Here is a 15,132-nt window from a genome sequence, read left to right on the forward strand (position 1 = left end):
ACATTTGTAGTTGAAAAGTATAAAAGTATTGTTTTGTTTCTAAAAAAATCTATCATTTGGGTTCAGAAAAACTTTATTTATCGACTTGAGTCTTGTGGATTATTTTGATGCACCCTAAATATGCATTTTGGAAGAGGCCTGAAATGAAATCCTAAAAATCTTGAATTCTATTTTGATGATGAAAGAAATGCAGATACTTCTTGGATGAGTAAATTATAAGCACAATTTCATTTTTAGGTAACTTATGCCTTTAACTGTCCACTTCTAGGGTCCACTTTTTTTTCAGGTCAACAACTGTAATGGCGACACTTTGAAGAAAATATTTACAAGCAAGTAAGTTAAAGGGTTAGTTCACCCAAAAATGAAAATTATCTAATAATTTTCTCACCCTCATGATATCCCAGGTGTGAATGACTTTCTTTCCTTACCAGAACACATTATTCTGTTAGAAAAATAGAAAAATATCTCAGCTCAGTAGTACCTTAAAATACAAGTGATTGTGATTGGAGTTTTGAAGCTCCAAAAATCACAGATAGCCATCATAAACATTATCTATATTAGCCCAGCTGTTAAATTATCACTTTTGGTGCAAAAAAGATCAAAATGTGAGTACTTATTTAACTCTAAATCTTCGCTTCCGGTCAGCAGCATTATAAGCCTGACGTAAATGCATTGGTATGTGAGACACGCGAGAATTGATGCACGAGCGTCACAGCCGGAAGAGCAGCGCTGTTTACAAGTGTGGAGGAACGATGTGCAGAAGCTTCATTGGTTTTGGTTTAGATCTGTATTCATCTATTTCTTTACTAACAATGGTGCATTTGTGTACTTATTCTGGATATCAACCAAGAGGAGAACGTCCGTAAACATGCCAACGCGAATACGTTACATGAGAGAATGCATGATCTCCACCCTCTCGTGAAGCTTACTGGAAGCATTGGATTATAGTTCAAAAGTAATTCAATATTTATATTTTCGCACCAAAAGTGATCGTAACGCTTTATAAGACATTTAACCACTGGAGTTGTATGGATGACATTTATGCTGATCACCTTTCACTTGCATTTTAAGAATCTACTGAGCTGAGAGATTTTTCTATTTTTCTTCAAATGTGTTCTGGTGAAGAAAGAAAGTCATACACACCTGGATATTATGAGGGTGAGTGAATGATGAGAGTGAACTAAATTAAGTGAACTAAACAAAATTTTTTTGTGAACTATCCCTTTAAAGTCAATATATTAAAAGCAAAATACCTGAATAATGCCACTTCCAGTTTCATGACACAAACCTTTGAAGTTAACTCTATCTCCCCCTTGAGTACTGAGGTTTGTTACCACCACAGTAACCCAAGAATGCAAGTTAAGTAATTAATGTTCAACCGGACCATATGTTGGCAATGGGATGGGAATGTGTCTGGCTTTGGTCAGGCCTATGATCTACAACGCCCTCACCACAAGCCAGAGCACAAGTTTGAGGCTCCCAAAAATTAATTTGAATGAACACACACATACACACACACAATAACTAAAAACTCTCCCTATTTTACACACCATGACTACAAAAAACTGAGTAGACCACTACAAAGTATCTGCTTCAACTAAACACACACATAAACACTGCCACATGCATTGTGTGATTTCCTCAGAGAGATGGGTTTCCTCTGGAGAAGATGCTCATCATGCACTGAAAGAGCAGCAGGGTCTGATGTCACAGCACTGTAATGATGACACTGATTGATGCACTCATCCACGGCAAAGGGTTAATGAAACTGTGTATCGCTCTTCACTTTATGCCATTGTTACCCATTTGCCTCTCATAAATTTTACATTTCATGCTTGTCAACTCTTTCTTTCTTTTCTCCCTCCCTACTTGTCTTTCCCACCATCCTCTGGGGAGTTTTTGTACTTCCTGTCGTCCATGACTTCAAATTCGAAGCTGAGTAGGTCAATGGGAATGCTGTATTTTCAGTCGTAATTCTGCTGGCTTCCAGTGAGGATGGCCTAAGTGAAGAAGAAACCTGAGATCCAGAACACTGTAGGCATGCCATCCATGTACCATGCTTGTGAACAAAACCAACGATTAAATACAAAAAGAACCATACTATGGTCACAAACACATTGAAGCTAAATACAGTTGCCACTTCTCTTTTGAGAGCTTAATCACATTCACACACAGAGTTTAGTTATTTTCGGGAGTGACAACCATATTCTAAAACTGAATTAACTGTGGTTGAAACATGCATTACAATCCAGAGAGAGTGCATCTGTTTCTTGTTTGCAGCCACAAGGCACCAACACTTAGCTATGCTTATCATAATTTCATTGTGATTTCTGGGGTGACTCCTGTATTCTAAATATACACAAAAACTGCAATTTAAGGAATCCATTCCATCATTTAAATGTGATTGTCACTCCCTAATTTTGCAGTGTGTATGTGACCTATTTGTGATCAAAACCAATTCTAATTGCATAACTTAAAGGCAACAGGAGACTTTTGGAATGTAATAGGCACCTAAATTAATTGTGCCTCAAAGTGTTTTCTTTTATTGAACTGAAGAGGCATTTGTATAATATATTTGCAGTACAGTTTTGTAAGTTGTTTTGTAATCTGAGCTCACTGAATGAGACAGTGAGTCAGCTGCATCTCATGTGATTTTCAAGTGGCTCACAATGCATAGTAGAATTCTTTCTGCTTGATCTATGTTTGGAATATGCAGGGGTGTAAACTGTGTTTGGAATATGCAGGGGTGTAAAGTAACGAATTACAAATACTCATGTTACTGTAATTAACTACTTTTTCCCAAGAATTGAACTTTTTTTAAGTAGTTTAAATTTTTATATTTTACTTTTTCTTGATTACATTTTAAGTGCTGTAACTGTACTTTTACTGCTCTATTTTCCCACCGTCTGTGTTCGTTACTTCCCTGTCCTGATTTTATTTTTATCTATCAACATGATTGGCTAGGAATTGGCTCCAATCAATCAAATCACATGTAAAAAACTTGAACGGCAGTTGTAGATCTTGCGCCAACTGTGGAGAATGCCTCAAGCACAGTTTACAGCTGAACATAACCGGCCGCACCTGGTAGGGCTTTTCGCAGTAAAAAGGCCAATTGCTTGATTGTGTCATATGAGTTTATCTTGCTCAAGCCAGATATCAGCATTAATCCTGCCTCTAATTTAAAGAAAAATATTGAGGTAAATTTAATTTTTCTGTTTACTAGTTTCTGTGTGTCTATAACATAGCCTGTCATTTAGCTATCTATCACTGAGATTACTGGGCTGCTGTGAGAAATTAATGCAATGTTATCAGTAGGGCTGGGCAATAAAATGATCTAGATGTTTTTCTGAAAAGAGAGATGTCCTCGATAAATCTTTTGAGTAGTTTTCTATATTTAGCCTATGTTCTACATATAGAATAGGGGTGTTCATTACATCAATCGCGATAGCAAGAGCACCACTGGTTGATTTATTTAGATTAAATATAAAAGATTGACTTTTTATTTCCTGACGTCTTTAGCCGCATGCTGTTTGATTGACGGGTGGCTAATGTTTGAGCGCTAATGCATAAATTGTCAAAAACACTTTATAATTCTGCTTATGCCTGTCTTGGTGAGGCATAAATGTAAAAGCAGTCATTTATGTCTGAAGTTAATTTAAACAGTGGGCCAAAAAGCGTATTTGCATCAAAATGTTGGACTTGTAACCGAATTGAGCACTGAATTGAGTAGGCTGTGTCATATAAAGGCTATTAATCAAAAAACAATAACAAGGAAACAAGAAAACCACTCACTACTTTTGGCTGAATAACTTGAGTAGCTTTAAAAGTATTAATGTAATAAAATAAAACAGTGTTATTTTCTATAATAATATTTCAAAAAAATATTGTTCGTTTTTTTTAAAAAGTAATTTTTTATTAATCATAAAATAATTTATAATTATGATTAGCCTTTATAAAGATAGAAAGGTATCAACATTTGCAGAGCAATACTTCAGCAGAACATTCCAGTCTCAAACTTTAGAAAATTGTCCATCATGCATGAGAATGAGAACACAAATATTACTTGGCTTAAAAGATACAAGAACTAAATCATTGTGGAACATTGTATCTCAAAAGTAGGTCAATGTGCCCCCCATGTGCTACTTAAAGAAATAATTCACACAAAAATGAAAATGTTCTTATCATTTACTCACCCTCATACCATCTGTCAATGACTTTCTTTCTTCAGAACACAAGTTAAGATTTTCAGAAGAATATTTCAGCTCTATAGGTCCATTCAATATAAGTGAGGTTGAGTCAAAATTTTTACCCTCCAAAAAGCACATAAAAGCAGCATAAATATAATACATACAACTCCAGTGGTTTAATCCATGACTTCAGAATTGATATGACAGGTGTAGGAGTCCATTTTTGCTAGAAATTCTTCTCTCTGCCAAGTAGGTGGCAATATGCATGAAGAATGGGAATCACCAAAAACACAAGAAGAAAGTGAAAGTTAAAGTGGAGATTGACTGAGCAGGGAGGAGAATTAATAGTAAAAAGGAATTAAATATTGATCTGTTCTGAATATCTCACCACATCTATCATATCAATTCTGAAGACATGGATTAAAGCACTGGAGGCTCATGGATTAGACTACTTTTATGCTGATTTATGTGATTTGTGGAGCTTCAATATTTTAGCACCGATTCACTGAGGTATTCTTCTAAAAACCTTAATTTGTATTCTGCAGAAGAAAGTCATCCACATCTGGGATGGCATGAGGGCGAGTAAATGATTAGAGTATTTAAATTTATTTTGCATTCCTTGCATTGTTTTGAACATGTTTTATGCACAACAGTAACGCTCTGTCTGTGTTAAGGGAAATTTAGACCCTACACATAAACTGATTTTAATGTAATTGTTTCATACATTATGATTTAAAATGATGATCAGTGTTTTGAAAATAACTTTTTAATCTTTTCATTTCTGTTATCATGTCTCCCTTTTAATTTTTTGGTGTTCAGATTCATGTAGTGTTTATCATAGATAAGTTATGTATTTTAAAAGTTGGCATACAGTGTTCATTAAAGTGGGGCAGATGTTTTGCAACTCAGTACTCAATACTCACCACTCATGCGTACTTTTAAATGAGCTACTCTTTTACTATTATTGAGTAGTTTTTAGGACAGCTTCTTTTACTCTACTCACACTACATTTTTTGGGAAGTAACAGTACTTCTACTTAAGTATAATTTTTCAGTACTCTTTCCACCAGTGGGAATATGCATAAATGAAAAAAAAAAAAACATTTCTCATAAATGCAATACAATAAGATTCTAACATTTGAGACTTTGTTTGACTAATCAAATATTATAAACTAGAAATGTCCATGCCAGTGTAAAAGTGCCCATTCTATGGTGAAATTACAAAACAAAGTATATATATGTATATACAAAGCATATATAATATATGCTTTGACTTAAGTTATTATCTGTAAAAAATGGAGTCTGTCTAAAACATCATTAATGTAGCTTTCCAGCAGTTTGAGGCTTAGATACAACTTCTTCATCCACATGGCAGGGATGCGACCCTTCAGAATACTGCTGACTACCTCCTCAAGTTCAGCAGACATAACCACCAGACCCTATGACAGTTTATACAGATACACACATTCATGAAGTTTTTATGTCTATAATAATAAATGTATGATACATTTATTTTCATTATATACATATCTGTCTAGGTCTTTTGGTGCTCTAGGCGAGATACGACACGACCAAAGACAAATATAACGTGCAATGTATTACCTACAGAGGTATTTTAAATATGTTTTCTAGTACTGTATAACTAATAATTATTTAGTCATTTTTGAATGGGATGATGCCTTTGTACATTCCTCACTGGTGTCATACTCCATCTCCATCTAAAAGACTACATTAAAATGTATGTATATGGTGTGGTACAAAGATGTATGATTATGAATGATAATGAACGATGGATGGAAGACACATGCAGTAAAGGGTAAGGGTGAAGGGTGCCCCTGGACAGGAATCAAGCTTCAGTCAGAGGAATTATTTTAGGCATTAAAAGGGATCATTTTAAAGTTAGATTATAGGATTAGGGTTCACAATGTGTAAATGAAAGTCAGTGGTTGTGATGAGATCTCAAAAGGTGCATCTCTCACCCTGCGGGACATGCAATTCTAACTGGGATCAGAGCTGTCAGTCAAACTAAAGGAATAGCAGGCTCAGCTGGGGTGCCAAGCATTACTTGCCCTGTGGCAGGATGAATTGTTCTGTTATCTTTCAGCAGGGAGTGAATGTTCAAAGGCTTCTGCACTAAGTTTGCATTGCTCCCAAAAAAGGTGTGTGGAAAAAAATCTGCAGTAAATGTACAGTTTTCAACAAAAGAGAAATGTAGTGGATGATATGATGCAAACAGCAGTAACATTTTTGGTCCAAACCTGACATTGGGAATATTTCTTGAGTTTATTATATTGTGAATAAAAATATTTAGTTTGGCTGTCAATTGAACATGTTAATGTAGTGTAATTATGAAAAAATATTTAAGTGTTAAAAAATATATACAATTAAAGGAAATTCCAGGTTCATTACAATTTAAGCTCAATTGACAGCAGTTGAGGTATAATGTTGATTACAACAAAAATGAATTAGGCCTCGTCCATCCTTTTCTTTTATAAAAACACTTATATTAATTCTTCTGTTATAACTCATATATTATTTGAGCTGTAAAGTAGTTTAAATTGTAATTTTTACTGTCATTTTAGGGTTTTGGGGTTTGTTGACATTACATCAACATGGCATTGTTGTTGTAAAATTTGCTTTAACTTTACACAGAAAAGTTTAGTTAGCTATTTAATAACAATAAAAGTATGTTTACATGCATATTGTTTGTGTCTTGTGGCTATACATTTAAAAAAGTGAGTATTTTAACATTCAAAAATTTACCCCATTCACTTCCATTGTAAGTGCCTTAATGTAACACAGATTTTTGCTTTTTTAAAGAAAACGAGGGGCAAGTCGAAATACATTTTTGTGGTAATCAATATTATGCCACAAATGCTTTCAATTGAGCTAACTTGTATTGAACCCAGAATATTCCTTTAATGATGCCTCCGACCAAATGCAAATTCCACAAATAGGGATTTCCTACTATCTGAGTATTTTTTCTGTGAGAATGCTTTAGGTTTTTTTTTTTGCAAGTCCAAAGGGAAAACACACTTCCCAAGAGCAGGTAGTACAAAATTAGAAAGGAGACGTTCACACAGGACCAGTTCTTGTGATCAAAACAGATCGATGCTACGCTACAGAACAGAACGCAAGGGTCTAGTGACATGCTTTAAAGTGAACTATAAACTTGACATGTTGACTTAAAAATGCGGCGGTCATGGTGTTATATGTGGCACAAGAAACGTCAGTCTGCATGTGCACACAGACCAACAATTAAAAAAAAATGCACAGACAGAATACAAGAATGCAAAATCAATTGATTGCTGTGACAGACTTATGATTAATGATACAGAAGTAAATCAAACAATATATTGACTTCTAAAGTCACTTTTCTGAATGTCGATTTAATTATTTACTCATGTGCCACAATAATATAGGCTTATGTCTTTCACATGTCTTTAATGTCTTCATTTGGGGGCTTTTCTCTGCAAATATTAAAGCTGAAGTGTGCAACTTATTTGGTGTTAAAAGGATTTATCCTATCCTAGCTTAATATGCTGAGACAAAAAGCCATTTGCAGGGTCATCTCCCTGAAAACACAATGTAAACAACGCTGTGGAACTATTAAAGTGTCTCTGTTTGTTTTGACCAACCCATCCAGCCAGACACAACAACATTGACTCAACCAATGTTGCGAGTTTGGGGCTGGACTGTTTATTTGATCAATGGTACATAGGGTTGTATAAGGCTGTTTGAAAACAATGTTTATTTTTACAATTTGTTCGGTGGTGCTAGTGGCGAAGAAATGACACACATCAGCATTTATACATGTGAAATAAGTTTTTTTTTTTAATACAAATTTTTACAATTTTCTCAAACTAACAGCTGAGCTTGTCAGAGCTATACTATTCTGACAGTAATGCTTCTTTCAGACTACAAATTACCACTAGAGTCCAATTTGTTCTCAGAACAGAAAGAATGAGGACTTGAAACATGATGGACTGAAGTTCTAAACCTCTGCAAAGATGTTCTGACATTGATGGCCTTATGGATGTTTATACAAGAATATGGGATGGTCTGCAGGAGTTTTTTAATCATCCCATCTTCTGCACCAGCACTGTTTTCATGGTTTGGTTGTAGTTAGTGGGGAACTTGCACATAGCAGCTTCTGTGTCGAAGTCTTGAGGAAGTTTATTAAGAATGTCTTCAGCCACCTTGTACACCATGTCTTCTGAGGATGTGGCATTGCCACCTGAAGAACAGGACTATGAGGGGGAACGCAAGCATGTTCATTTAATTTGGTGACCCCATGGGGATAAGACAAAAGTGCTCAGTGATGTGATTCAATTTCAAGACCAGGACTTTATCATCAAAAATGTAACTCAATGATTAAATCAATAAAAAACATGTTCTCAATCCTGAGCATGTACAAAGACAATAATTTACATTTACATTTGGCAGACGCTTTTATCCAAAGTGCCCTTATTACAGGGACAATACCCCCAGAGCAACCTGGAGTTAAGTGCCTTGCTCAAGTACACAATGGTGGTGTCTGTGGGGATCGAACCGACAACCTTCTGCTTACCAGTTCAGTGCTTTTAGCCCACTACTCCAACACCACTCCATAATTCTCAATAATTGTTTTCTCTTATTATTTCTTTCTCTTGGGTTTTGTCTTGAATGAGAAACCTGGGCATGCTGAGCAGCATACTGTCCTCTTTCGAAGGAAATTATTGAAGAAGGAAATGTAAGTTGTGGTTCTCTATGGTTTCCAGCTGTACCGGTGTAGACATTCTATTTGAATTTTATATGAAATACATATTGAACTACATTAAATGTGAACTGCAGAAATTTTGACAGGCTCATTTTGGACTATTAAATATATTCTTGAAACGATTGATGACTCAATAAATGTTTCTCTTCTATCTTAGTTTTAAATGCAACAAATCAATTTAGATATTGCTACAATATAATGTACCATATGAAATCTGAATATTAATTTTGAGATCTGCTGGAGACCACATTTAACAGTTTAAATATATTCAATTATTAGTGTCATTAAAGATTAACTTACTAAAGATGACAGCAAAAAATTTGCTACATGTAAGAAACGACTTTGACCATGACTCTAATAGAGACATCTCAGATGAGGACTGTGTCTCAATAACTTTTTCACCCCATTGTTGAAATGGCTTTGAAAAGGGCAGAAAAAAGAAATAACAACCTTTTTCTGTGTCTTAAAAATATGGAAAGACTCTTTTTTTATTAGTATTATTAAGGAGATGTGCATGTCCGCCTGGTGGATTAGATATAACTATCTTTAGGGGTGATATATAAAGATGGACAGAGGAGTGGCAGGATTGTGACATTTCCTGTTGAGATTTCCCTTGCTAATGCAGTGGGTGGCACTCTGTAACACAGGAGAAATGTCAGAGCATTCAGAGAGGCTCTTGATCAGTTTATGCAGACTACTTGTTTTGAAAGGCGTGAGGGAAGAATGAGGAATGCTTCTCTGAAGTTGGGAAAATGTCAAGAGCACACTTTTTTTATGGGGCTTTAAGGTGCACGCTGGAAATCATGAAAAGAAAGAGGGTGATGGGAAGAAAGTATGTGTGTAGGAGTGGTGAAATAAAATGTGTTTGTGTGTGAATAAGACAAGGACACGTGCAATCTCACCTCATACTGGTCCAAGAACATGTGTAGCTGCAGGACAGAAATGCGAAGGTTTGACTCATTGAACTCAAAGGAGATGTTCCACCCTAGAGGGCCAAATATCCTCCTCTCCTGGGTTAATGCTTGGAAGCACAAACTACAAAGCAGCTTCTTAAAGACAGCCTGCAAACACACAGAGATGATGGTTTCACATTTAGAATTGTTGAAAATGCTCACTGGTGAAAATGCTTCTATATTGCATTTATCTTTTTTTCATAAATTATATTATCAGCATAACAATTTGAGAGAAAAGTTTTAATAAAATGAAAGATTTAACATGAATCTGGAAATGTCTTGGTATTTGGACTGTTTGAAGTTTGTACAAAACCTGATGATCCATGTTGTCACAGCATGACTCGAGAATGTTCAATGGCTACCATCATACATTTGTTTATTTAATTAGTGACCTAAAATAGTACACAATGTTAAAAATCTCTTTAAATATTATATAACATCATAACATTTCTTTCTTTAAAATGTTCAATGTGGACTTGAAAATCTTTCAATGTGGACATTTGAACAACACTGTATATCAAAGAATGAATAGCCAATTTTGATTCTTTAAGGTGTAGACATACAAAGATGAGCATTAAAATATCAAAGGATGTGCAAAATTGTGAGACCCCCTTAAAAATCATTCCTCTGCCTATTCCTTCCTCCTACCGGCTTTGAGCTGCTGTCAAAGAACTCAGGGTCAGATACGGGGTCCATGTAGAAGGAGCGGATGATGTTGAAGGGCAGCCCCTTGGGGGCCTCATTGGTCATTTTGACACCGTTTTGCAGTACAGCCACAGGAAAGTTGGGCAAGGGGTAACTAGTCAGCCACAAACAGAAGTCTGGGTGTTTGCTATCTGGGTTCAGCTCCTGGGGAAAATCAAAGTGCTGCTTCAGAGTATTTTCAATGATAAAAGCAAACAAATGTAATCAAATAGTGCTATTGGCATCTCTGGCAAAAAGCTGATGGGCACAAAAGTTGTAAACACTGACTCCAAACACAGGACATGACCATTCAAACATTTGAAAGATGTTTCCATGCTTAAAAGAATTCAAAAGCCAATAATTCATCCTATTGCCAAGGGCTATACAGTCAGGGCTCTATGGTGCGACCATTTCAGTTGCAATAGCGATTGACAATTACTGTGTGTGACTGTGAAAATATATTTAGGCGCACTGGTGTGAGTGACCCGACTGAATAAAAAATCTATTCTCTGATGAATCGATTCACACACCATTCATCTCCTATTGAAACTATGATCCTGAAATTAATTCATAAACTCACGCACATGTAAACGAGAGAGTTGATTTCATGGTTACATGTCCACAAAGAACATGAAATACATGCACTAATTTGCACAATAAGGGGGGGAAAAAACACTTGAAAATTATAATGAGACAGCAGGTTGAGAGACGTGGGGAATGTTTTTATTTTCGAATTATTTTTTCTTTACTGCTTCCCAGTGTCTTTTACTCCCCTTGCAATCTTTCATTTGCTGTTGCTCATTGCTGGTCTCTCGCTGGTCGGGAACAGTGCACACACCTGATGGCTCTTTAAATAAATGATAAGCAGGTACTTGTAGAGCAAACAGATGGAACAGTGAATATGAGATGCTTGATAGATTTTTAAAATAATAATCCTGCAGTTTGAGCTGCTTTATCACCTGTGGTGAGGAAAGGAGAAACTGACATCTGCACTCTCACAGAAGCAGATATCTCATGTATCAACAATGTATTTAAAAGAAAAAAAATCAAAAGGCCTCCGATAGATTTATTCTAATTAAAAATGTAATACCATTAAATAAAAATGATTAACAATGCTTTAAACATATAAAAGTTATTTAACATAATCAGTTGAATTATTTAATAGTATTGTGTTTTGAAAAACAGTAAACCAACAAAACAGTTACTTGATTTGAGTGTGGATTTTGTAGTTACTGCAATTTTCACAAAACCTGGTTATAGTTGAGCGAGACCTGTCTGTCACAGGGCATCTTACAGTCTTAGAACCCCAATTTTGGTCAAAATGTGAAGATACTCTGTTTTGCCTTTGCACAGCAGAATATTATATTATATTATACTATATTATATTTATTATATTATATTATGCACTAGTAAAATAATTCTGTCCTAATTTCTTCACTTTCACATGTTATTTGAATGCTCTTTGTTAAACGAGCCCTTATTTCTCATGAAGCAAAACATTTGAGATTTTTTTTATCTCTTTATCACTCCACAGAAATTTAGGAAACGTGTGTCTCCTCTGTCACTGCGTATATGAACATGCTATGAACAGGAATATTTGACATCCACGTTGTAGCTCAGTGACTCTTGGAGTTCAACTAAATGACACACAAACGTACTGTTGATGGCATTCAAATATTTGCTTAAAATTCCCTTATTTGTGCATTGAAGTGTGATTGGAGTGCACAATAATTGCAGTTATCTCAAATATTAGGTTAGATCAAATAAAAAAGAAAAAGAAAATAAATAAATTATTGGCTTAGAAAATAGTATCACCCCATCTTCTCTGAATTTATGTATAATATCCAAATCTGATTTTGGTTATAACTCCATGTACTCAATGAACTCAGTATAGTTACAGTGTTTTGCCTTTGCAGGGCAGTAAACATTGTGTGTATTGTACAAATGCATTATACATTTAAAATAAATGCCAGCAAAACAGCACAGAATAACGCATTTTAAATTACAATAATGATGCTAAGATTTTGGCACATAAAAAATTACAGTCTAAATATTTTAATTAATTGCAGTTTGGGGTGAAAATAATGCTATATACATCCACCATCATGTTCCATCCGGTTTTGATGATTAAGACATTGGAAATGACATCACAGACACTTTCCAGGATGGACATCCAAGAGATGGCCAGGTGGCAGTTTTATAGGGCCACTCAGGTTCCTTCCTTCACACCCATCTCAATCATGTTCATGGCAATGGGGCCCTGACCCTGGCCCAGAGACAGAGAGCTCCGCCTTTTTCCTGTGAAGCCCTGAACAATAACCCAGAGGGAGTGTGTAAATAATAACAGAACATGAAAATAATGTTGATAAACAAGATAAACAATAGATGAACCAGCGTCCACCCATCTCACCAAAAACAAAAACAGCTTGTTTTAAGTGGCATTCCAATGTCCAAAAATATTCATATATATATATATATATTTATTTACAGATGCACTCCTAAATAAATTCATTGCAAATTTTAAACATACAATATGTCTATAATCATGACCACTCTCATGAGATGAAGTCTCCATTCATATCAGTAACCTTATAAAAGCTTATTTATTCTACATGGAGAGGGTCCTCTCATGGGGGCTGCCATGTTAGGATCACATGACCAGCCGAATACTGCTCTCTTAATTTCAAGTACCCTGTTATTGGACACTTTCAGTTCGTGTTTAATTATTGTAATTGTGTCTGACTTTGATTTTTCTACTAGGACATCTTGAACTGAAAACTTCCTGAAAACGTTTGTATTTGAATAACGCTGCATGCATCCATGCCACAAGGTGTCAGTATAAGCCCAAGATGACATGAACAAAAACGTACTGTGCACACCTAACATTTTACTATAAAATGACTTTGTGCTTGAACACATGAGGCTTTAGAAACAGCTATGTTTTAGAAAGATTAATTCAATCCACAAATGAAGTTCTTAAGTGAATAGCTGAATCTGTGGAGATTCCAAGTGCTTAATTGTTAGTACCTGCTCCTTGCCAAACATGAGCAGCGCTGCCATGGGGTCTGATCCCGGGGACAAGATGAAGATTAGGGGAGAGCAGCAGTGACTGTCAGTAAATGCTGCGCCAAGATTAAAGGATGGCATCTCAATAAACTGCTGACCCAAGTTGTCCAAAACAAACTCTTGTACCATGGGAACATCCTGATTCAAAGACATTTCTGGAAATTAAGTCCAAATGTGTGAATTTTGTATTATACATTAGGGGTGTAAACATTAGCTCTGACAATGATTCAATTCCATTATAATCTTTATTAATTAAATATATCATGAAATTCTGAAATTCGGTTACAATTTGATTATTTGGAACAATTCATAATTATTTTCACAATACAACGAAGATCCAAGTGTAACTGTAGGGACAATTTATAGGGAGTGAAAACTTTTTTCCACAGACTGTCTGCATCTGTTGTGAGAGTGGTGCAAAGAATTGAAGCAGTTTACATCCCTACTATACAGCATTATTTTTAACTCATTTGAGTCTTTTTGATCTATAATTGGTTAATGTTGACATTTTAGAGGACGAATATTTGTCAAAGCACAGGTTAGATAATACAACAAGCCACAGTCCCATATAGCTTACGGTTATAAGTTGCTTACGGCCAGATAAACTGTCCTAGATTCTCCTGCCACTCTGAAGGGAAAGGACAGTGATGGGGGTCCTACAGAACACACAAACAAACCATTAAAATGAAATATCTGCTGGTCTTTTTAAACCCTTTCTGTCTGTTTCACACTACTGAGCAAGAAAGAAATATTGTGTGTTTGATCTCAATAGCACCTTGCTATCATAGACCTCTTTCCAGCCCTCCTGGAGATGGGCCAGGTCTTTCTGCAGGCCTTTAAAGCACTCTATCTCGTCCAATCAACAGATCACATCACAGGATGTTTTTGGCAACCAGGCACAAGGGTTTGAATGAGGGTTATCCTGACCTACTCCACCTGTGAGGAGAAAAAGCCATTCCTTGTCATCCACCTTGAAAAGATTGGAAAGGAAATTGAGGTTTTGTTTCTGAATGAAGTTGCTTTTGTAAGAGAAAGTCATCCATGGATAACCTCATTCACTTCCTTCACTTCATAAAAACAAAGAGATGATACTTTGCTTGAATAAATGTCCAGTACAATAGAGCAGAGCTGAGAAGCAGTTAATGAGTCTTAAAGTCACTGTCAGATAAAGCTTTCCTTACTATGAAAATAAATATACTAGTACATTGCCCTCACACCACTTGATTTAGGAACTGACAAAATTACTGATGGCACAATAAACTGACTATAGACAGTTGAGACTAAAGTATCAGCACAGGCATTGGGAACCATAGACCATATATCAATAAAAATGTCAAGTGCTTCAGAGGAGGAATGCGGCCGGATCGTTTGAATCAGTATACAAGAAACAAGATATCAACATTGACTGAAAATTTGATGAGCATGCAAATGTTTCATTAACCTTAAGATGCCTTGTGTGAAAGTAAACTCATTCTCACTATTCT

The 15,132-nt window shown here is 35.6% G+C and overlaps 1 pseudogene; it reads right to left on the reverse strand.

The window, feature by feature from the left end:
- Window positions 1-1,865: 1,865 nt before the first annotated feature.
- LOC127658805 (dynein axonemal heavy chain 7-like) overlaps window positions 1,866-15,132 on the reverse strand; it is a 66,465-nt pseudogene continuing 53,198 nt past the window's right edge.

Source organism: Xyrauchen texanus, chromosome 18 (genome assembly GCF_025860055.1).
Source record: "Xyrauchen texanus isolate HMW12.3.18 chromosome 18, RBS_HiC_50CHRs, whole genome shotgun sequence".
Taxonomy (NCBI): Eukaryota; Metazoa; Chordata; class Actinopteri; order Cypriniformes; family Catostomidae; genus Xyrauchen; species Xyrauchen texanus.